This window comes from Pan troglodytes, chromosome 1, assembly GCF_028858775.2.
Source record: "Pan troglodytes isolate AG18354 chromosome 1, NHGRI_mPanTro3-v2.0_pri, whole genome shotgun sequence".
In the NCBI taxonomy this organism is placed as follows: Eukaryota; Metazoa; Chordata; class Mammalia; order Primates; family Hominidae; genus Pan; species Pan troglodytes.
This window is the reverse complement of record NC_072398.2, coordinates 33,713,298-33,737,760: the sequence shown is the minus strand read 5'-3', so window position 1 is coordinate 33,737,760 and position 24,463 is coordinate 33,713,298. Positions and strand designations below refer to the sequence as shown.

The following is a 24,463-nucleotide window of genomic DNA, read 5'->3' as shown; positions in this document are numbered from 1 at the left end:
AAATCCATTCATTGCCTCTTTAATGATGAACTCTACCCTAATTAAAGTCATTACCGTGACTCTCCTCTACTGCTCCATCAGACTCATCTCTGTTTCTCATATTTCATTGTCATCTTGGCCCCCTTCAGTTTATTTTCCCCACAGTAGCAAAAGTACATTTTCTAAAATTCAGAACTAATCATATCACTTACCTGCCTAAAATCATAAAATGGCTCCTTCTCACCCTTGGGATAAAATTCCAACTCCTTAATATAGTGCTTAAGATTCTTCATAATATTTGACTACCTATCATCTTTACATGATCATTCAAGTCACTATGCCTTATAATCTACATTGCAGCCAATATTAACCCATTTTTTTCTCAGATCCACCAATCTCTCTCTCATCTCCAAGTCCTCATACATGTTATTTTCTCTGCCAGGAAAACTCTCCCTCTTGCCTGACTCCCTATAAGTATTTGTTTCAGGTATTAACTTAATGACATTCTTTAAGATATCAGTCTAATGACATGTTTATAGAAAATCTTTACTGATTCTCTCAAGTCTGGCTTTTATGCCGCTCCTGTAAGCTTCAGAGTTCCTCACAAGTGCATTTATTATACTTTCTTATCACATTCTATTGTAATAGTTTATCACATGTGCACTTATCACATTCTATTGTAATAGTTTATTTACATATCCAGTTTATCCCACTAGCTCCTTAAAACCGGGAGATTGTGAATCTTCTTCACCACTCTTACAGTACTCCACTGTAGCAGTTCTTCTCTACTACCTCTATATAGTACTCCACTATAGCACTTCCTCTCTAGTACCTCTATATAGTATAGCACTTCTTCTCTAGTATCTCTACATAATACTCCACTATAGCACTTCTTCTCTAGTATCTCTACATAATACTCCACTATAGCACTTCTTCTCTGGTATCGCTATATAGTACTTCATTATAGCACTTCTCCTCTAGTATCTCTACATAATACTCCACTATAGCACTTCTTCTCTAGTATTTCGATATAGTACTCCACTGTAGCACTTCTTCTCTAGTATCTCTATATAGTACTCCACTATAGCACTTCTTCTCTAGTATCTCTATATAGTACTCCACTATAGCACTTCTTCTCTAGTATCTCTATATAGTACTCCACTATAGCACTTCTTTAGTATCTCTATATAGTACTTCATTATAGTACTTTTTCTGTGGTATCTCTATATAGTACTCCACTATAGCACTTCTTCTCTGGTGTCTCTATATACCACTCCATTTCTTCTCTATTATCTCAATATAGTACTCCACTATAGCACTACTTCTCTAGTATCTTTTGCTTTCACCTGTCAGCTACTATTATGCCAGAATACAATTCTGGATGAAAAAGTCTTCTTATTCTGGATGTCAGGCCTGAAAAGAAAAAAAGCATTGTAATTTTCTCTCTCTGACTTCTTTTTAAATAAAGTATACCTGGGCTTCCAGAGAAACATGTGGTTCAGTTATTTTTGATATTGCCAAACTTGCTCTATTGTAAGGCATGAAGAACAGGGCATTTTATGCCATTTTTAAAGGACTTGTAGAACATTTTTGAAAAAAGATAAAAAAGTAACTTCAGATTCATAAAAGATTAACATAAAAAATTTTTGGAACAGGCAAAAAATAAGTGCTAAATGGTTACACTTAGTTTGCATTTCACAAACCATTGAAATTGGTTTTCCAAACAAATCATTATATGAAAGGATGGATAGGTAGATAGGTTCATTGTTTTTTTAATATATATATCTCTGAACTGACTGTCCAAAAAGACTTGTTAAGAGGGAACTTACTAATCACTTATTACATATTACCCTAATGCTATGCCTTCAGTATTATAATTACCAGGGTCTGTATTTGGCATATTTTAAAGTCAGATTTACCATTGATTGTTTTCTCCCTTCAAGCTAATATTTGCTAGCATTTAATAAATGCTTACTATTTGCCAGGCACAATGCTACGTGCCATATATATATACACACACATACATATGTCTGCATATACACACACACGTGTGTATGTATATCTCTATATAGTACTCTATACAGTACTCTCTATATAGTACTCTATATAGTACTCTATAGTACTCTATATAGTATATCTCTATATAGTACTCTATATAGTATATCTCTATATAGTATGTGTGTATATATATATACACACACACATATACACACACATATATGAATACTTCTAAATTCTTATTCTTGGACCTATAATGTTGGCATTATATCCTTTTCTCTACGGTTTACATAACAATGCACCACAAACCAGGTGGCTTAAACAACAGAGATTTATTATCTCACTGTTCTGCAGGCTAAAAGAAGTTCAAAGTCAAGGTGTCGGCAGGGGCACGTTCTCTCTGAAGGCTGTGGCAGAAGACCTTCCTTGCATGTTCCTAGTTTCTAGTGATGGTGTTGGTCCTTGGTGTTCCTTGGCTTGTAGATGCATTACTTTCATCTCTACCTCCATTGTTACATGACATCTTCCTTGTGCGTCGCTTTGTCCACTCCTTTCTTCATACCAGGACATTAGTCTGGTTGGATTAAAGGCCCACAAAGACCCTATTTCCAAATAAGGTTACATTCAGTTAATTACCAGGGGTTAGAACTTTGTCTTAGTTCATTTTCTGCTGCTCTAACAGAATACCATAGACTGGGAAATCTGTAAGGAAAAGAAATTTATTTCTGTTTTGAGAAGCTAGAAAGTCCAGGAGCATGATGACACCAGCACAATGTGAGAGTCATCCCATGCAGAAAGCATCACATGGATATGAGAAAAGAGAATACTCCTATCCTATTACTTATTATCCTATTACTTATCCTATTACTTAATCCATGTAACAACACACTCTCATGATAACTAACCTGTTCCCACTTTAATGACATTAATTCATTCTTCAGGGCTTTTTCCTCATGACCTAATCAATATTATTAGGTTCCACCTCCCAATACTACTTCCTAAGGGATTAAGTTTCCAATGCATAAGCTTTTGGGGGAACATATTTAAACCATAGCATTCCACTCTGGCTTCAAACTTCATGTCCTTCTCACAGTGCAAAATACAATCAATCCATCCCTATGGTCTCAAAAGGCTTAACTCATTTCAGCATTAACTCAAAATTCTAAAGTCCAGAATCTCATTTTAAATCAGACATGGCTGAGACTCTAAGTGCAATTCATCCTGATGCAAATTCCTCCAGCTTTGAGCCTGTAAAATCAAAACAGTGTACTTGATTCTAAAATACAATGATGGGACAGGCATAGTGTAGACATTCCCATTCCATAAGGGAGAAATAGGTTAGAAAAGAGGGGTAACTGATCCCAAGTAAGTCTAAAACACAACAGGTCAAACAACACTAAATCTGAAGATTCCAGAATAATCTTCCTTGACTCTACATTCATCTTGCTGGACACCCTGGGTTGAGGAGGGAGTTGAGCCCCCAAAGCTTCAGACAGCCCTACACTATGGCTGTGCCGGTCTCATTCCATGCTTCAGTGCTCTTGCATTTGAGTCTCATGGCTGCAGCTTTCCCAGGCTAGAGTTGCATGCTGAGACCCCTACAGTTCTTTGGTCTTCGGAGTGGCCCCACTTCCATGGTCTCACTATGACTTGTCCTCGTAGGGAGCCTCTGCAGCAGCTCTGCTCCTGAAACAGTTTTCTAGCTGGGCCCTTAGGCTCTCTGTGACATCCTTTGAAATCTACATGGAGGAACCCATGTCCCTATAGCTCTTGCATTCTGTGCATATGCAGAATTAGCACCACATGGATGCTGTCAAGGTTTCTGGCTTGTATGTTCTGAAGTGGCAGGTTGAGCTGCACATGGGGCCACTTAATCCATGGCTGGGGCAGGTGAAGAGTGCTGTGCCAGAATGCAGGGAGCAGAGACCGGAAGTAGATCTGGGAAGCAAGTCCCCTAAACAATTCTGCCCCTCTAGAGCCTGGGCCTGTGATAGAAGGGAAAACTTTGAAGGTATCTGAAATGCCTGCAGTGTCTTTTTACCATTATCTTGATAATCCCTGTATTAGTACTAATCTCCTTAGCAAATCATTGTTGGGCCATGACTTTGGTTTTCTCTCCTGAAAATTCTTTCATTCTCTAACACAGACTGAGTTTTCCAAATCTTTCTGTTGTATTTTCTTTTAGATTATAAATTCCATCTATAAGTCATTTCTTTCCTTTTACATCTTACTGTAAGTGATGAAAAGTAGACACACAGACTGAATCCTTTATTGCTTAGATATTTCTTTTGCTAGATATGCTAGCTCATTACTCTTAAATTCCACCTTTCATTAAGCCTCCAGGCATGAACACAGTTCAGCCAAGTTCTTTGCTACTTTATAGTAAGGATGGCCTTTACTCCAGTTTCTGATAAGGTATTCCTTATTTCTGTCTGAGACTTCATCAGAATATCCTTTACTGACCATATTTCTATCAACATTCTAATCATGACCACTTGAGTGATCTCTAAGGAATTCTAGACTTTCCTGGCACTTCTTGTCTTCTTCAGAGTCCTCACAAGAATTACCCCTAATGCTCCATTAATGGCAATCTAGGATTCTTCTAATCTGCTCTTTCAAATTCTTCCAACCTCTGCTCATTACACAGTTCCAAAGCCACTTCCACATTATCAGTTATTATTATAGCAATATCTCTCCTCCCAGTACGAATTATCCGTCTTAGTCCATTTTCTGCTGCTGTAATGGAATATCACAAACTGAGAAATTTATTTAAAAAGAAATTTTTTTTCACAGAATGAGAGAGGGAAGTCCAGGAGCATGGTGCCAGCACCTGGAAAGGGTCATGCCATGGTGGAAGGCATCATTGGTGAGTGAGGGTGCAAGACAGAGAGAGACACCAAGGGCCAGACTCACTTTATAACAACTCACTCTCATGATAACTAATCCACTCCCATGATAATGACATTTATCCATTCTTGAGGGCTTCATCCTCATGACCAAATGACCTCTTGTTATGCTCCATGTCTCAATACTATTTCAATGGGGATTAAGTTTCCAACACATAAACTTTTTGGGGACACATTAAAACCATAGCAGCCTTCAACATATTTTTTAGGAGTGGGGCACAATTCACCCCACAACACTAGTCAAACTTAAGTATCTTCACTCAACTTTTCTTCGGCTTTTTGAAAGTCTTTCCTTCTCAGTACCATTCCACCCTTGGCCCCACTGCTGGCTCCACTACTACCTCTGCACCACAATTCATGTGGTAGCTTCCTCTGAGCTCACGTGGCTATCACCTCTGAGCAGAAGATGGCTGTGCTTCCCACATGTGCTGATCTTGACAAACCTGCCAGGGATGTTTTCACCAAGGGCTATGGATTTGGCCTAATAAAGCTTGATTTGAAAGAAAATTCTGAGAATGGATTGGAATTTACAAGCTCAGCTTCAGTCAACACCGAGACCACCAAAGTGAAGGGCAGTCTGGAAACCAAGTACAGACAGACCATGGCCTGATGTTTACAGAGAAATGGAACACTGACAATACACTAGGCACTGAGATTACCATGAAGAATAACACACATGGACTGAAGCTGACCTTTGATTCATCCTACTCACTGGGGAAGAAAAAGTAAAGCTGACCTTTAATTCTTCCTAACCTGGAGACAAAAATGCTAAAATCAAGACAGAATATTTGTGGTAGCACATCAACCTGAGGTGTGACACGCATTTTGAAATTGCTGAGCCTTCAATCAGAGGCTTTCTGGTGCTGTGTACAAGGGTTGGCTGGCTGGCTACCAGATGAATTTTGAGACTGCAAAGTCCCAAGGGACCCAGAGCAACTTTGTGGTTAGCTAGAAGACTGATGAATTCCAGCTTCACACTAATGTGAATGACGGGATAGTGTTTGGTGGCTCCATTTACCAGAAAATGAAAAGGAAGTTGAGAGCACTGTGAATCTTGGCTGGACAGCAGAAAAATGTAAAACTTGCTTTGAAATAGCAGCCAAGTATCAGATCAACCCTGATGCTTGCTTTTTGGATAAACTGAACAACTTCAGCCTGTTAGGTTTAGGATGTATTCAGACCCTAAAGCCAGGTATCAGACTGACACTGTCAGCTTTCCTGTATGGTAAGAACGTTCAGGCTCACAAGCTTGATCTAAGACTGGAATTTCAAGTGTAAGTGAATACTGTATAGTTGTCTAATTTAAAATTGTTTTGCAGCATAAGTATCTTCATAATTTAATGTATCTTTTAATGTCATATTTCTGGGATGCAGGTATTGCTAAATATCATCTTAGGCCTCTGGATTAGAAATGATTCAGCTTTAAGGTATTACCCTTTCAAAGGTACAGAAGAAACTCAATTCCAAAAGAAGGTCTTTTCGGCTGCAGAATTGGAGGGAACTTGGCTTTTGTAGAAATGCCAGATTTATTTTTTATGTAGAAATGTTTGCAAATGGAAGCTGACAATATAGAGGCACTTTGTAAATTCATAGTGAGTAAATGAATAAAATTATGGTTTCCTAAGAAGCAAACCTTGGTTCTTAACCTTAATAGATGAGAGGCTCATTGGTTGATGGTGTGTACAAACTCACCTGAAAGGGACTTTTTTAGACAGATATTCATGACCCTTTCCCCATCTCAGTTCATCATCACCTCTTTTACACCAAAAGGTCTGCAGGATGTGGTAACTGTTTATTTTGGCCATTTAGGGGTAGAGAGGATGAATGTGATGAAGCCAATAATTCAGGACTTAATTCCTTCTCGTGTTGTGGTTTTTTGCCCTTGCACCAGAATATGAAATAGCTTCCAGGAGCTCCAGCTATAAGCTTGGGAGAGTCTGTGTGATTTTAATCACATGGTAACAATACTCAGAATCTAAATTGAATTTCTGTTGTATTGTCACCACTCCATTTATTTTTTAGTAGTTTAATGGGTATATTTTAAAGTCTTCCATTTTTTGTGGAATTAAATCCTCCCCTTCAAATGTTGCAATTGACATTACTTAAAATAAAACTTGAACATAATATTGAAACCTAAAAAAGAAGAGAGAGAAAGTTTTTCCCTCTCTGCCATCTTCCCATTCCTGTTCCTACTTCCCAGCTTTATGCTATGTCCTATTTACACAGAGTAACATACTCTATAATCAAACTCTTTTCTTGGAAATCTAATTAAAAATGCATGCTAAAGAATTACTTTTACCCAAAACAACAATTAAGACAAAGTTTTAGTATTTTATTCAGTGCTTTAATTACAAGGGAGTAATCAAAATTAACCAAAGATAAATTTATCTGACCCACTATTTTATGTTAATATTCTATAGGAATGACTTTCATAGGTCAAATACAAATAAAGAACTATATATTTATGTCTCACCACAATGAAAAGTTGTTACAATAATCAGAATTTCAAAAAGCCACATAGGCTGGTTTGAGAGCTCTCATATAGTGCATTCTGATTCCTTTTTACACAATCAAATGAAAGATTAGCTCATATAGGTTTATACCAGGCAACTAGATATAATAATGTAGATCTCTTAGAAAATAATCACCTGTTTTTAAAATTTGGGGAATATCCTACACTCCCTGATATTAGAGGGAGAAACTACAGTTTCTTAATCCATTTTCAAAGTTTTAATTCATTTTTGTGGACCAAATAATAAGCCAGTCCCTCTAACAACATTGGGTTGGTAATATCTCAAGCCAAAACAAAGTAGTCTTACAAAGAATATTAGAAAAATTGCAAACATACATAAGCAGTTTAAGTTGCTAAACTATTACTATAATTCTACCTTGAAATTGAATCAAGCTAACTTCTGGCCATATTGGAGTAACAGCTAATGGATTTACCTTCCCTCCATAAACTGGAAAAATTAAATAAATAAAAATTTTAATACACTATATAACAGGTAGCATTGGATTATAATCTCTAAGGAAAGGGAAACAAAGTAAGTCCTATGATTGACATAGCTTCCTGCCTAGAGGTGCTTTCCTGGCAGCAACACTGAGAGTCCAACACTTGGGATTGCCAAATAGAGCTTGGCCATCCTGCTGAGTTTCTGATAGAGGTCAGAATTCAAGGAGCTCAGGTTTAATATAATGTATGGGCAGACTATCAGAGAGAAGGAAGCCACAGAGAGGTATAGCTCCAGTGATCTCCACAAGTATTCCTTCAGGTCTTTTGTCTGAGTAGTGATCTGAAAATACTTTAAAAGAAACATTGTGGGAAGAAGCAGAGCAAGATGGTGGAATAGAAGGCTCCACTGAATGTCCCCTTGCAAGGACGCCAATTTAGCAACTATCTACATACAAACACACAAAAATACCTTCACTAAGAACCAAAAAATCAGGTGAGCACACATAGTACTTGGTTTTAACTTTATATCACTGAAAAAGGCATTGAAGAAATAGACAAAACAGTCCTGGATCACCAACACAACCCCTCCCCTGCCCCTGGCAGTACCAGAAGCCTGGTATGGAGAGCATCTCTGGGTGTTGGGAGAAGGGAACACAGCCACTGTGAGGCACTGCACTCAGTGCTGTCCTATTATAGCAAAAAGAAAAACAAGACCAAACTCCACTGACACCTGTCCACAGAGGGAACATTTAAACCAGCCCTAGCCAGAGTGGAATCGCAGATCCCAGCAGTCAGAACTTGAGTTCTTGCAAACCTCACCTCCAAGGGCAACAGTGCCCTGTGTCTCTAAGTAAACTTGAAAGGCAGTCTATGCCACAAGGACTGCAGCTCTTATGAATCCTAGTACTGAACTAGGCCTAGAGACAGTGGGTGGCTTGGTGGGCTGGGGAACACGACCTACTGATATACCAGCTGGAGTGGATAAGGGAGTAGTGGAATCATCCCTCCTCTAACCCCAGGCTGCACAGCTCACAGCTCCAAAAGACACCCCTTCCTTCCATTTGAGGAGAAGAGAAGGAAGAGTGGGGATGACTGTGCCTTGCCTCTTGGATACCAGTTCAGCCACAGCAGGATAGGGCACCATTCAGTGTCATGGGGCCCCCATTCCAGGCCCTAGCTACCAGATGATATTTCTAGACACACTCTGGGCCACAGTGGAACCCGCTGCCTTGAAGGAAAGAACCCCCACCTGGTGGCATTCATCACCTGCTAGATGAAGAGCCCCTGGGCCCTGAATAATCAGCAGTGATACCCAAGTACTACATCAAGGGCCTTGGGTGAGCCTCCGAAGCTTGCTGGCTTCAGGGGAGACTAAGTATATTACCAGCTGTGGCAAGTATGGGACAAAACTCCTTCTGCTTGAGAAAAGTAGAGGGAAAAGTAAAGGGGACTTTGTCTTGCTTCTTGGGTACCAGGGTACCAGCATGGCCACAGGAGGATAGAGCATTAAGTGGGCTCCTGGGGTCCCCAGTTCCAAAACTTGACTCTTAGATGGCATTTCTCATTCTGCCCTGAGCCAGAGGAGGTTCCCTGAAGGGTGAGTCCCAGACCAGGCGGCATTCACCACAGGCTGACTTAAGAGCCCTTAGGACTTAAGGGAACATCAGAAGTAGTCTGGCAGTACTCTTTGTGGCCTGTGGTGGTGGTGGTGGCTGTGGGGTGAGCCTTCTTTGCCTTTGTAAAGGGGAGGAAGAAGTGGGAAGGACTGCATTTTGTGGATTAAGTGCCAGCTCAGCTGCAGTGTAATAGAATAACAGGTAGGCTTCTAAGGTTTTAGGCTGCAGTTCCTGACTCCCAGACAATACTTCTGGACCCACCTAGGGCCCAGGGGGACCTCACTGTCCTGAAAGGAAGGACACAGGCCTGACTGGCCTTGCCACCTGCTGATTGTAGTGCCCAGGGCCTTGAGTGAACATAGACAGTAGCCAGGGAGTGGGTGCAGCAGGCCTTGGGCGAGACCCACTGTTATGCTGACTTCAGGTCTCATCCAGCACATAGTGGTGGTGGCCACAGGGGTGCTGTGTCACTCCATCTCCAGCTTTTGATGGCTCAGAACAGAAAGGGAGACTCCATTTGTTTGAGAGAAAGTAAGGGAAGAGAACAAGAATCTCTGCCTGGTAAAGAGAATTCTCCCAGAGCTTGTCCAAGACCATACAGGCAGTACCTCTAAGAGTCTGCAAGAACCACAGTGTTACTGGACTTGGGGTGCCTCTTAAAGCAAATACACTTAGATCACAACACTCAAGTCCTTTCAAATATCTGGAAAGTCTTCCCAAGAAGGATGGGTAAAAACAAGCTCAGATAGTGAAGAATACAATAAATACCTAACTCTTCAATGCCTAGGCACCAAAGAACATCTCCTAGCATCAAAACCATCCAGGAAAACATGACCTCACCAAATGAACAAAATAAGGGCACCAGAGACCAGTCCTGGAGAAACAGAGTTGTGTGACTTTTCAGACAGAACAGTTATGTTAAGGAAATTCAAAGAAACTCAAGAAATCACAGAGAAGGAATTCAGAATTCTATCAGATTAAATTTCACAAAGAGATTGAAGTAAATAAAAATAATCAAGAAGAAATTCGGGACTGGAAAATGCAATTGGCATATGAAGAATGCATCACAGTCTTTTAACAGCAGGATTGATCAAGCAGAAGAAAGAATTCATGAACTTGAATACAGGCTCTTTGAAAATACACAGTCAGAGGAGACAAAAGAAAAAAATAATAAACAATGAAGAATACCAGCAGGATCTAGAAAATAGCTTCAGAAGGACAAATCTAAGAATTATTGGACTTAAAGAGTAGGTAGAGAAAGAGATGGAGTGGAAAGCTTATTCAAAGGAATAATAACAGAGAACTTCCCAAACCTAGAGAAAGATGTCAATACTCAAATACAAGAAGGTTATACAACACCAAGACTTTAGCCCAAAGAAGACTGACTCAAGGGACTTAATAATCAAACTCCCAAAGCTCAAGGATAAAGAAAAGATCCTGAAGGAAACGAGAGAATATAAATAAATAACATACAATGGAGCAACAGACTTTTCAGTGAAAACCTTAAGGTCAAGAGAGAGTGGTATGACTTATTTAAACTGCTGAAGGAAAAAACAAAAACTTTTACCCTAGAATAGTATATCTAGCAGAAATATCCCTCAAACATAAAGAAGAAATAAAGACTTTCCCAGACAAAAGCTGAGGGATTTCATCAATATCAGACCTGTCCTACAAGAAATCCTTAAGTGAGTTGTTCAATCAGAAAGAAAACGAAATTAATGAGCAATAAGAAATCACCTCAAGGTACAAAACTCACTGGTAATAGTAAGTACACAGAAAAACACAGAATATTATAACATGATAACTGTTGTGTGTAAACTACTCTTATCCTAAGTATAAAGACTAAATGATGAATCCATCAAAAATAAAAACAACTTTTCAAGACATAGGCAGTACAATAAGATATGAATTAAAAAAACAATTAAAAAGCAGGGACACTAAGTTAGAGTTTGTTTTCCTTTTGCTTGTTTTGTTATGAAAACAGTGTTAAATTATTATCATGTTAAGATAATGAGTTATAAGATAGTATTTGCAAGCCTCATGGTAACCTCAAACCAAAAAACATACAATGGATACACAAAAAATAAAAAGCAAGAAGCTAAATTATATCCTCAGAGAAAAATCACCTTCACTAAGGGAAGATAAGAAGGAAGAGAAGATCACAAAATAAGCAGAAAACAAATAGCAAAATGGCAAGAGTAAGACTTTACTCATGAATAACAACATTTAAATGTAAATGAACTAAAATCTCCAATCAAAAAACACAGAGTGGCTGAATAGATGACAAAACAAGATCCACTGACCTGTTGCCTACAAGAAACACACTTCACCTATAAAGATACATGTAGATAGATTGAATATAAAAAGATGCAAAAAGATATTCTAAGCCAATGGAAACCAAAAAAGAGCAGGAGTCACTATACTTGTATCAGACAAAATACTTTAAGAAGAGATAAAAAAAAGTCCACAATATAATGATGAAGGGATAAATTCAGCAGGAGGATATAACATTTTAAATATATATGCACCCAACACTGAAGCACCCAGATACATAAAGCAAATATCATTAGTGCTAAAGAGAGAGATAGGTCCCAATATGATAAGAGCTGGATACTTCAACAACCCACTTTCAACATTGGACAGATCTTTCCGACAGAAAATCAACAAAAAAAATCAGGCTTAATCGGCCACATAAATCTAATAGACATTTAAAGACATTTCAACCAACAGCTGCAGAATACACATTCTTTTCCTCAGCATATGGATCATTCCAAGAATGATCAGTCTCAAGAAGAGACCATGTGTTAGGTCACAAAACAAGTCTTAAGACATTCAATAATATTGAAATAACATCAAGCATTTTCTCTGAACACAATGGAATAAAACTAAAAATTAAAAACAAGGGGAATTTTGGAAACTATACCAATACATAGAAATTAAACAATATGCTCCTGAATGACCAGTGGATCAATGAAGAAATTAAGAAGAAAGTTGAAAAATTTCTTGAAAAAAATAATAATGGAAACACAACATACCAAAACCTATGGAATACAGCAAAAGCAATACTAAAAGGGAAGTTCATAGCTATTAAGTGCCTACATCAAAATAAAAAAAGAAAAAACATCAAATAAACAATCTAAGGATGCATCTTAAGAAAAAAGCAAGAGCAAACCAAACTCAAAACTAGTAGAAGAAAAGAAACAATAAAGGTCAGAGCAGAAATAGAGTTGAAATTTAAAAAGTACAAAAGATCAACAAAGCAAAACAAAGTTAAACAAGAAAAAGAGTTTAGCCAGACTAAGAAAAAGAGAGAAAATACAAATAAAATAAGAAATGAGAAAGGAAACATTACAAATGATACTGCAGAAATGCAAAGGATCATTAATGGCTACTAGGAACAAGTATATGCCAATGAATTGGAAAATCTAGAGGAAATGCACAAATTACTACATGCATACAATCTGCCTGGATTGAACCATGAAGAAATCCAAAATATGAATAGACCAATAACAAGTAACTAGATTGAAGCCATAATAAAAAGTCTTCCGCTAACAAAAGCCCAGGACCTGACAGCTTTACTACTGAATTTTACCAAACATTTAAAGAGAAATTAATCCAATTCTACTCAAACTATTCCAAAAAATAGAGGAGGACAGAATACTTCTAAACTCATTCTACAAGTATGGTGTAATCCTGAAACCAAAACCAGACAAAGAAACATCAAAAAAAGAAAACTACAGGCCAGTATCTCTGATAAATATTAATGCAAGAATCCTTAACAAAATACTAACAAACTGAATTCAACAATACATTAGAAAGATCATTCATCACGACCAAGTGGGATTTATCCCTGGGATATAAGTATGGTTCAACATATGCGAATTGATCAATGTGATTCATTATATCAACAGAATGAAGTATGAAAACAATGTGAGTATTTCAATTGATGCTGTAAAAGCATTTGATAAAATTCAACATTTCCTCATTATTTAAAACCCTCAAAAAACTGGGTATAGTAGGAACATAGCTCAACATAATGAAAGCCATATATGACAGACCCCCAGCTAGTATCATACTGAATGGGGAAAACTGGAAAGACTTTTCTCTAAGATATGGAACATGACAATGATGCCCACGTTTATCACTGTTATGCAACATAGTACTGGAAGTCCTAGCTAAAGTAACCAGACAAGAGAAAGATATAAAGTGCATCCAAATTGGGAAAGAAGACAAATTTCTCTTGTTATAGATGATATAGTCTTATATTTGAAAAAAATCTAATGACTCCACAAATAAATATTTAAACAGATAAATTGTTTAGTTGCAGGATACAAAATTAACACAAAAAAATTAATACTATTTATATACACCAAAAGTGAACATTCTGAAAAAGAAATAAAAAATGTAAGCCCATTTACAATAGCCAAGCATAAAATTAAATACCTAGGAATTAACTTAATTAAATAAATAAAACATCTCTATAATGACAATTATAAAACATTGATGAAATAAATTGCAGAGGACATCACAAAATGGAAAAATATTTCATGTTCGTGGATTGGAAGAATTAATATTGTTAAAACGTCCATACTAGGCAAAGCAATCTATAGATTAAATGCAATCCCTATCAAAATGCCAATGGCATTCTTCACAGAAATAGAAAAACAATCCAAAAGTGTATATGGAACCATAAAATACCCAGAATAGCCAAAGCTATCCTAAGAAAAAAGAACAAAGCTGGAGAAGGCACATTTTCTGACTTCAAATTATACCACAGAGCTATAATAGCCAAAACAGCATGGTGTTGGCATGAAAACAGACACATGGACCAATAGAACAGAATAGAGAAACCAGAAACAAATCCACACACCTACAGAGAATTCATTTTTGACAAAGGTACCTAGAACATACACTGTGGAAAAGACAGTCTCTTCAATAAATGGTTCTGGGAAAATGAGATATCCATATACAGAAGAATATAACTAGACCCCTAACTCTCATCATATACAAAAATCAAATCAAAATGGATTAAAGATTTAAATATAAGGCCTCAAACTATGAAACTACTACAAGAAGATATTGGGGGAAAATTTCCAGGATATTGTTCTGGGCAAAAATTTCTTGAGAAATACCCCATAAGCACAGGCAACTAAAGCAAAAAAATGGATAAATGAGATTGCATCAAGTTTAAAAGCTTCTGCACAGCAAAGGATACAATCAACAAAGTGAAGAGACAATCCACAGAATGAAAGAAAATACCTGCAAACTACCCATCTGTATTAGCCTGTTTTCATGCTGATGATAAAGACATACCCAAGACTGGGTAATTTATAAAGAAAAAGAGGCTTAATGGACTCACAGTTCCATGTGGCTGGGGAGGCCTCACAATGCTGGTGGAGGGTGAAAAGTGTGTCTTACATGGTGGCAGATAAGAGAGAATGAGAACTAAAAGAAAGGGGTTTCCCCTTATAAAACCATCAGATCTCATGAGACTTATTCACTACCATGAGAACAAAACAGGGAAAACTGCCTCCACGATTCAGTTATCTCCCACTGGGTCCCTCCCACAACACGTGCGAATTATGAGAGCTACGATTCAAGATGAGATTTGGGTGGGGACACAACCAAACCATATCACCATCTGACAAAGGATTAATAATCAGAATATATAAGGAGCTCAAACAATTCTATAGGAAAAAAATTCAATAATCTGATCACAAATGGGCAAAAGATTTGAATAGGTATTTCTCAAAGAAGACATACAAATGGCAAACAGACATATGAAAATGTGCTCAACATCACTGATCATCAGAGAAATGCAAACCAAAACTAAAATTAGATATCATCTCACCCCAGTTAAAATAACTTATATTCAAAAGATAGGAGTAACAAATGCCAGTGAGGATGTGGAGAAAAGGGAATCCTCATACACTGTTGGTGGGAATGTAAATGAGTACAGTTACTAGGGAGAACACTTTAAATGGTCCCCAGAAAGCAATCCCACTGCTGGGTATATATCCAAAAGAAAGGAAATTAGTGTATCAAAAATATATATGTACTCCCATGCTTGTAGCAGTACTGTTCATAATAGCTAATATTTTGACCCAACCTAAGTGTCCATCAACAGATAATTGGATAAAGAAAATATACATATACACAATGGAGTACACTCAGCCATAAAAAATGACAAGATCATATCAATTCCAACAACATGGATGGAACTAGAGATTATTATTTAAGTGAAATAAGCCTAGCACAGAAAGACAAACATTGCATATTCTCATGTATTTATGGGATCTAAAAATCAAAACAATTAAACTCATAGACACAGAGGACAGAAGGATGGTTACGAGAGACTGGGAAGGGTGTGGGATCTAAAAATCAAAACAATTAAACCATAGACACAAAGATAGAGGGATGCTTACAGAGGCTGGGAAGGGTAGTGAAGGGGGGTGGGGATGGTTAATAATTCTAAAAAATCAAAAGATGAATAAGACCTATTTGATAGCACAACAGAATGAATATAATCAATAATAACAACTGTACATTTTAAAATAACTAGAAGAATGTAACTGGATTGTTTGTAATACAAAGGACAAATGACGGGATAAATATGCCATTCTTCATGATATGATTATTATGCATTGCATGCCTATTTCAAAACATCTCATGTACCACCATAAATATATACACCTACTATGTACCCACAAAAATTAAAAATTAAACAAGTTAAAAAGAAACTTTCTGAAGCCAGGGAAGAGCCAATTAAAAAAACAATAAACAATAAATACAAAAATAGGAATAGTTCCCATGAGGCAGAGAGGAAAAACCTCCTAATACATGGGTCACCGGTACACCCATCAGAAACCATCTCTTTAGAAGTAGGGATTATATCAGTAATAAATGAGGGTCCAGGCCCATTCATATAAAGCTTTAAACCCTCATCAAACTAGGACTGAAGGTGAACTTTATCAACCTGATACAGGGAATCTATGAAAAACCTACATTTGTCATAATACTTTATGGTGAAAGGCTAAATGCTGTCCTGTTAACATCAGAAACAAAGTAAGGATAGTCTCTGCTACCATTCTATTAATGTTGTACTAGCCAGTGCTATAACAACAAAAAAAAGAAATAATATACATAAGGATTAGAAAAAAGATTATCTTTATTCATAGATGACATAATTATATATTCAAAATATTATTTAAAATCTACCAAAAAGGATACTAGAACTAATTATGTGAAAGTGTTAAGTTTGCAAGGTAGAGTACAAAATCTACTGTTTCTGTAAGCAATAAACAATTGATAATTACAATAAAATAATATTTAAAATATCATAAATAATGAAATTCTTAGGAATAAATTTAACAAAAAAAGACCAAGATGCTGAATATTAAACAATATTTTTATGACAAATTAAACTAAAATATATACTATGCTTATTAACTGGAAGATTCATTATTGTTAAAAAGCTCTTCCTAAAGTGATCTATAAATTTAAGTCCTTCCCAATCAAAATCCAAGCATGCATTTTTATAGATATTGACAAAGCTATTTTTTTAATCTTCAAAATTAACCAAATGTCCCAATTTTTATTTCAATTGTAATTTGAAGACTTTAGAAATAATTATTTTTTTCATAGATACAGTATCATTGAGTAGAAAAACTGGAAGGTGAAGATAAAAAACATTATGTATTGTTGACTAATTATTTGAACTTAGATAATTTAGTTTACCCCCAGGTCTTCAATTTTCTTATCTATTGAATACCTACCCTCTATATCCCACAGCTATTTGCAGTGATCAAATGAGAATAAAATTTGATCACTGAAAATCAAAGATTTTAAACTCTAATTCTTGCAACTGCTAGACAAGTATCATAAATGTTTGAAGTAGGCAGAATACAAACTGCAGAGAGTTGGCACATCATCTGAAGGGGGACAAAATGTGACAGCTACTACCCAGCTGTATTAGTTCATTCTCACACTGCTATAAAGAACTACCTGAGTCTGGATAATTTATAAAGGAAAGAGGTTTAACTGACTCACAGATCTGCAGGCTATACAGGAAGCATCGCTTGGGAGGCCTCGGGAAACTTACAATCATGGTGGAAGGTGAAGGGGAAGAAGGCACATCTTAACCACAGTGACTCAGGTGAGAGACGGCAAAGGGGAAAGTGCTACACACTTTTAAACAACCAGATCTCATAAGAACTCACTATCTCACTATCATGAGAACAGCAAGGAGGAAATCCATCCTCATGAACCAATCACCTCCCACCAGGCTCCTTCTCAACATTGGGAATTACAATTTGACATGAGATTTGAGTGAGGACACAGAGTCAAATCATATTATTCTACCCCCGGTCCCTCCTGAATCTCATTTTCTTCTCACATTTCAAAATACAACTATGCCTTCCCAACAGTCCCTCAAAATCTTAACTCATTATAGCATTAGCTCAAAAGTCCAAATCCAAAGTCTCATCTGAGACAAGGAAAGTCCCTTCTGCCTATGAGCCTATAAAATCAAAATAACTTAGTTATTTTCAAGATACAATGGGGGTACAGGCATTGGGTAAGTGCTCCCATTCCAAACGGGAGAAATTGGCCAAGACAAAGGGACTACAGGTCCCACTCAATTCTAAAACCTAGCAGGGCAGTCAATAAATCTTAAAGCTCCAAAACAAGCTCCTTTGACTCCATGTCTCACATCCAAGTCACACTGGTGCAAAGAGTGGGTTCTCAATGCTGTGGGCACCCCCACTCCTGTGACTCTGCAGCATATAGCCCCATAGCTCTTTTCACAAGCTAGTATTGAGTGCCTTCAGCTTTTTCAGGTGCATGGTGCAAGCTGTCTGTGGAACTATTATTCTGGGGTCTGGAAGATGGTTGTCTTCTTTTCACAGCTCCACTAGGCAGTGCCCCAGTGGAACTCTGTGTGGTGGCTCCAACCCCACATTTTCCCTTCACACTGCCCAAGCAGAGGTTCTCCATGAGGGCTCCAGCCCTTCAGGAGACTTCTGTTTAGACATCCAGGTGTTTCCATACATCCTCTGAAATTTAGGTGGAGGCTCCCAAACCTCAACTCTTGCTTCCTGCACACCCACAGGCCCAACACCACTTGGAAGCTCCCAGGGCTTGGGGCTTGCACTCTTTTAGCCACATCTGGAACTGGAGTGGCTGGGATGCAGGGCACCATGTCCCAAGGCCACACAAAGCAGTGAACACACAAAATCATTTTTCCCTCCAATATCTCTAGGTCTGTGATGGGAGGGACTGCTGTGACAGTCTCTGAAATGCCCTGGAGGCATTTGCCCCATTGTCTTGGCTATTAACATTCAGTTCTCCTTTACTTATGCAAATTTCTGCAGTCTTGAATTCCTCTCCCCAGAAAATGGGTTTTTCTTTTCTACCACATGGTCAGGCTTCAAATTTTCCAAATTTTTATGCTCTACTTCCCTTTTAAATATAAGTTCTAGTTTCAGGTCATTTCTTTTTTTGGGCAAATGAACATAGGCTTTTAGAAGCAGCAGGCTATTTCTTGAGTGCTTTGCTGCTTAGAAATTTCTTCCATCAGATACCTTAAATCATCTCTCTGAAGTTTAAAATTTCACAGATTTCTAGAGCAGGGGCACAATGCCTCTAAGCTCTTTGCTAAAGCATAGCAAGAGTGACGGACCTCTATTCCGGTTCTCAGTAAGTTTCTTACCTTCATCTGAGACCTCCTCAGCCACTTCACTGTCTGTATCACTATCAACATTTTGGTCACAACCATTCAACAAGTCTCTAGGAAGTTTTCAACTTTCCCTCATCTTCCTGTCTTCTTCTGAGCCCTCCAGACTGTTCAGACATCTGCCTGTTACCCAGTTCCAAAGTCGCTTCCACGTTTTCAGGTATCTTTAGCAATGTCCCATGGAAATATCCCACTTCTCTGGTACCTATTTTCTGTGTTAAGTCCATTGTCACACTGCTATAAAGAACTACCCAGGACTAGGTAATATATGAAGAAAAGAAGCTTAATTGACTCATAGTTCTACAAACTATACAGGAAGCATGGCTAGGAGGTCTCAGGATACTTACAATCATGGTGGAAGGTGAAGGGGAAGCAAGCATGTCTTACCATGTAAAGCATGAGAGAACTTCTTTTCTATTATAACTTCTTTTAACTTTCAGACACCTATATACAACCACATCTTATTAATTGTTGTACGTAAGTTTTCTTCAATCGTTTACTGTATTATAATCATTTAGCAAAGGGAGAAGTACTACATGCTTTTAAGAAACCAGATCTTATGAAATCTCACTCTCAATCATGAGAACAGCAAGAGGGAAATCCACACCCACGATCCAATCACCTCCCACCCAGACCCTCCCTAACACTAGGAATTACAATTTGACATGAGATTTGGGTGGGGACACAGAGCCAAACCATATCACCATCTTTGACCAAATATTGTAGTGAAAAAAATTCCCTTAATGATAATGACAACCCTTTGTTGCCAGATTATCCAACTTCTTAAACTTACTAGAAATCTGAATGTTTACATAAATATTATCTTTTCAAAAGGATGGCTATTGATTCAATATGAACAAATGTGATGTGGACCAACAAAACATATCTGCAAGCTGCATTCAGTAAGTGCGACCCAATTGTCTCTGCTGTTTTGAACATTACACAAAGATTGGGTACTGTCAACATTCATAATAATAATAGCTATGCCAAATACACAAATAATCTAAGCAAGCACAGATATATAACTAATGAAACACAATGGGTGTTCACAGAGAGAGCAATAGTTAATGAGTGATTCATATTTGAGCCTGGATTTGAACAGTAGATAGTATTTTAAAGAAAACTATACTAATTTCTAATTGTCAGGATGTTTCCTGATTAGGCTAAAAATATGTGACTATGACTTTCAATTGGTTAAGTAGGTTATAAAGAAAGCAACTGTCATGGGTTGGAGTAAGCGGTCTGCCCTTGCTTGAACAAATTACTTCACTGAAACCGTCACATATGCACCCCTAATTGTATTTGGCTAACTTATTTTATCAAAGGCTAGAAAAATAACTGCTATTAACCATGTTCAAGTCTTTTCTCTTTCATTCTGTTCAGTCCAGATAGTTCAAAATGCATTGTTTCAATCATTGTGCTCATATAACTTCTTTTCTATTAATTTTCAAATATCTATATACAATGCCACCTTATTGATGATTGTATGTAAGTTTTACTGAGTCATCTACAGTACTATAATCACTTAGTGAAATGATTTTCTACTTGCATTTTAGTACTAGAATGTCTTGCATATTATGTTTATAAGCTTACAAAACTTATGTTTAAACTTATTAAACATAAATGTTTAATAAGTAAATGTGATTGACCTAGCATTTATTACGACATTAAGAAAAACTGGTTAAATAAGCAAAATATAGAAATTCATTTATTCAGATAATTAATAATAGGCACTTACCTTGTGTAAAACAATTGATTATAATCTGTTACTATAGCAACCTCGTCATGAATTAAAAGGAGGAAGAGAGTCAGAGAAAGGGCTGAAGCAGAGGGAGAAAGACAGGAGTCAAGTTTTCTCCAATTTTCCAAAAAGTAAAACTTAAAAGTGTCTCTTTAGTGAGTTGTATTTTATCGTAAGCAAGTGGAATATTTGACATTAGAATATAATCTAGCATACAATTTCAGAATGGAAGCTATTATCCTTTGCCGTATTTACCAGACTTGTTGCCTTATTGAAATGAAAACAGAATCACTAGAAGAATACCCATGAACACAGTAACAAACAGAAACTTTCTAGTTCTCCCATACACTGCCAGAAAGTAGTCTTGATTAAATCTGAATAGCTCAAGAACTAAATTTCAAGTCAAGAGCAGTAAGTAATCAGAATGATATCAGCAAGATGACCAACTAGAAGTACATGGCACTTATTCCCCCCTCACAAAAAGGAATAAAAACTAAAAATCAACACCTATATTTTGAGTAGAGAGACTGAGGAAATACACTGGAGAGCACCAGGTAAGTGGTGAAAGCCCTATAGAGCATGGAAGCCTAGCATTGCACCACAGAGAGAGGAGCAACGCATACTGCCTCTGCCACTTTGTCTCCCTGCCAGGATCAATTTGGAGTCAGGGGGTACTTTATCTTATGGGAAAAAGGTAAACTGAAGATGCCTAGTGGTCTTCATTGTGGCCACACACGCCGGAAGTCCTTGTGGCAGGAGAGTTCTCCAGGCCTCACAGGCCATAAATCTAGTTTGGAGAGTAGTGGGGAGTTTGTGCACCTGCCTTGCCTCAGACTAGGAGCCTAAACTATAAAACTACCAGAAGAAAACATTGGAGGAGAACGTCAGGACATTGGTCAAGTAAGCATTTTTTAAATAAGACTCAAAAGCACTGCCAACAAAAGTAAAAATAGACAAATGGCACACCAATCTAGAAAGCTTTCGCACTGCCATACTTACAGACTGAAGAAACACCGACAGAATGGGAGAATATATTTGTAAACTGTACATCTGACAAGGGGTTAATATCCAGAATATATAAAGAACAGCAAAAAAACAAATAACCCAACACAAAAAATGGCCAAAAGACCCTAATAGGCATGTCACAAAATAAGACATACAAATGGCCAACAGGTACATGAAAAAAGGCTCAGCATCACTGATCATCAGGGAAATGCAAATAAAAGCCACAATGACATACTACCTCACTCCAGTTAGAAAAATTATTATCAAGACAAAGAAAATGTTGGAGTTTGCAGAGAAAAGGGAACAATTATAGATTGCTGTGGAATTGTAAATGACTCTTAACTGCAGTTGAGTATGAAGTTCTAAATCTCACACATAAAGAAACAAAGCACTAGCATTACTTACTGTCTTTCTCAGGAGACCGGATTGAGAATCTAAAGAGCTACAGGAAGAGAGATCATACTACTTGGAATTACTATGCATGTGGCATTTCCCCAAACTTCCTCTTGGCAAATATTCAGCAGACAACCTTGCTCTTTGCTGTGTTTCCCTCTTGCCTTTGCAAGACTGGGAATTTCTGAAGGCCAAGCTAGGGGAAATACAAATGAGAAGGAGGAAAGCAGAAGAGGCTAAGAAATTTTTCTTTCAAAGTTAAAATTAAAAACTTTTAGATATCAGCATTCTGAGAAGTGAGAGCAAGAGACTGGAAAAAAGCAAAGAGCCCACCAAAGATTCCCTGAACATTTTACTCTCGAATCAATAAAAAGAGAAGATGCAAACCTTTATCGATTATAGTATCCAATTGTGTCCAGAATTGGTGGGTTCTTGGTCTCGCTGACTTCAGGAATGAAGCCGCAGACTCTCCCGGTGAGTTCTTAAAGATGATGTGTCCGGAGTTTTTTTGTTCTGGTGGGTTCGTGGTCTCCCTGGCTTCAGGAGCGAAGCTACAGACTTTCGCGGTTAGTGTTACAGTTCTTAAAGGCGGCGCCACGTCTGGAGAAGTTTGTTCCTCCTGGCCGGAGTTGTTCGTCCCTCCTGGCGGGTTCGCGATCTCGCTGGCTTCAGGACTGAAGCTGCACACCTTCGCGCTGGCTTCAGGAGCAAAGATGCAGACCTTCGCGGTGAGTGTTACAGCTCACAAACGCCGTGCGGACCCAAACACTGAGCAGCAACAAGATTTAGTGTGAAGAGCAAAAGAACAAAGCTTCCATAGTGTGGAAAGGGACCAGAGAGAGTTGCTACTGGCTAGCTCGGGCAGCCTGCTTTTATTCCGTTATCTGACCCCACCCACATCCTGCTGATTGGTCCATTTTACAGAGAGCGATTGGTCCGTTTTACAGAGAGTTGATTGGTCCTTTTCGACAGGGTGCTGATTGGTGCATTTACAAACCTTGAGCTAGACACAGAGTGCTGGTTGGTGCATTTACCATCCTTTAGCTAGACACAAAAGTTCTCCAAGTCACTAGATTAGCTAGACACAGAGCACTGATTGGTGCGTTTATAAACCTTGAGCTAGACACAGAGTGCTGAATGGTTTATTTACAATCCCTTAGCTAGACATAAAGGTTCTCCAAGTCCCCACCAGATTAGCTAGATACAGAGCGCCAATTGGTGCATTTACAAACCTTGGGGTAGACATAGGGCACTGATTGGTGTGTATACAATCCTCCAGCTAGACATAAAAGTTCTCCAAGTCCCCACTAGACTCAGGAGCCCAGCTGGCTTCACTTAGCGGATCCATCACCAGGCTGCAGGCGGAGCTGCCCCTCAGTCCCACCGTGCCCCCGCACTCCTCAGCACTTGGGCGGTGAATGGGACAGGGGGCGGTACACTTCAGGAAGGCTCAGGCAGTGCAGGAGCCCAGGGCGGGCGCGGGGGAGGCTCGGGCATAGCGGTCTGCAGGTGCCGAGCCCTGCCCCGCCGGGAGGCAGCTGAGGCCTGGCGAGAATTCGAGCGCAGCGCCGGCGGCCGGCGCTGCTGGGGGAACCGGCGCACTCTCTGCAGCTGCTGGCTCAGGTGCTAAGCTCCTCGCTGCCTGGGGCCGGCAGCTCTGGCCGGCCGCTCCAAGTGCGGGGCCCGCCAAGCCCAAACCCACCTGGAACTCGCGCTGGCCCGCAAGCGCCACGCACAGCCCCAGTCGGGGCCTCTCCCTCCACACCTCCCCGCAAGATGACGGAGGTGGCTCCGGCCTCAGCCAGCCCGCAGAGGGGCCCACACAGCGCAGTGGCGGGCTGAAGGGCTCCCCGAGCAGGACCAGAGCGGACGCAGAGGCCGAGGAGGAGCTGAGAGCAAGCGAGGGCCGCCAGCACGTTGTCACCTCTCATAATGACATGAACAAAGTGTCTTATTTCTCAAATCTTTCCAAATGTTTAGAAAATGTTGCAGACACAGAATAAGGGAATGTTATAGTTGGTCTGGAGACGTTTGCCTTTGGAAAGAATCATTTGAAGTTACCTTATCTAAGCTCACTTTTTTTTTTTTTCCTGAGATGGAGTCTGGCTGTGTCGCCCAGGCTGGAGTGCAGTGGCACGA

The 24,463-nt window shown here is 38.7% G+C and overlaps 1 long non-coding RNA gene and 1 pseudogene across 1 annotated transcript in view; one reads left to right on the top strand and one right to left on the bottom strand.

Annotated features, from left to right (window-relative positions):
- The window catches only part of LOC134808123 (uncharacterized), a 174,239-nt gene extending 151,037 nt beyond the window's left edge, over positions 1 to 23,202 (bottom strand). The window contains exon 1 of the long non-coding RNA XR_010150440.1: positions 22,712 to 23,202. This is a non-coding gene — a long non-coding RNA (uncharacterized LOC134808123). The remainder of the gene's footprint in view (positions 1 to 22,711) is intronic.
- LOC100611231 (voltage-dependent anion-selective channel protein 1-like) lies at positions 5,290 to 6,161 on the top strand (annotated as a pseudogene).
- Positions 23,203 to 24,463: the final 1,261 nt, after the last annotated feature.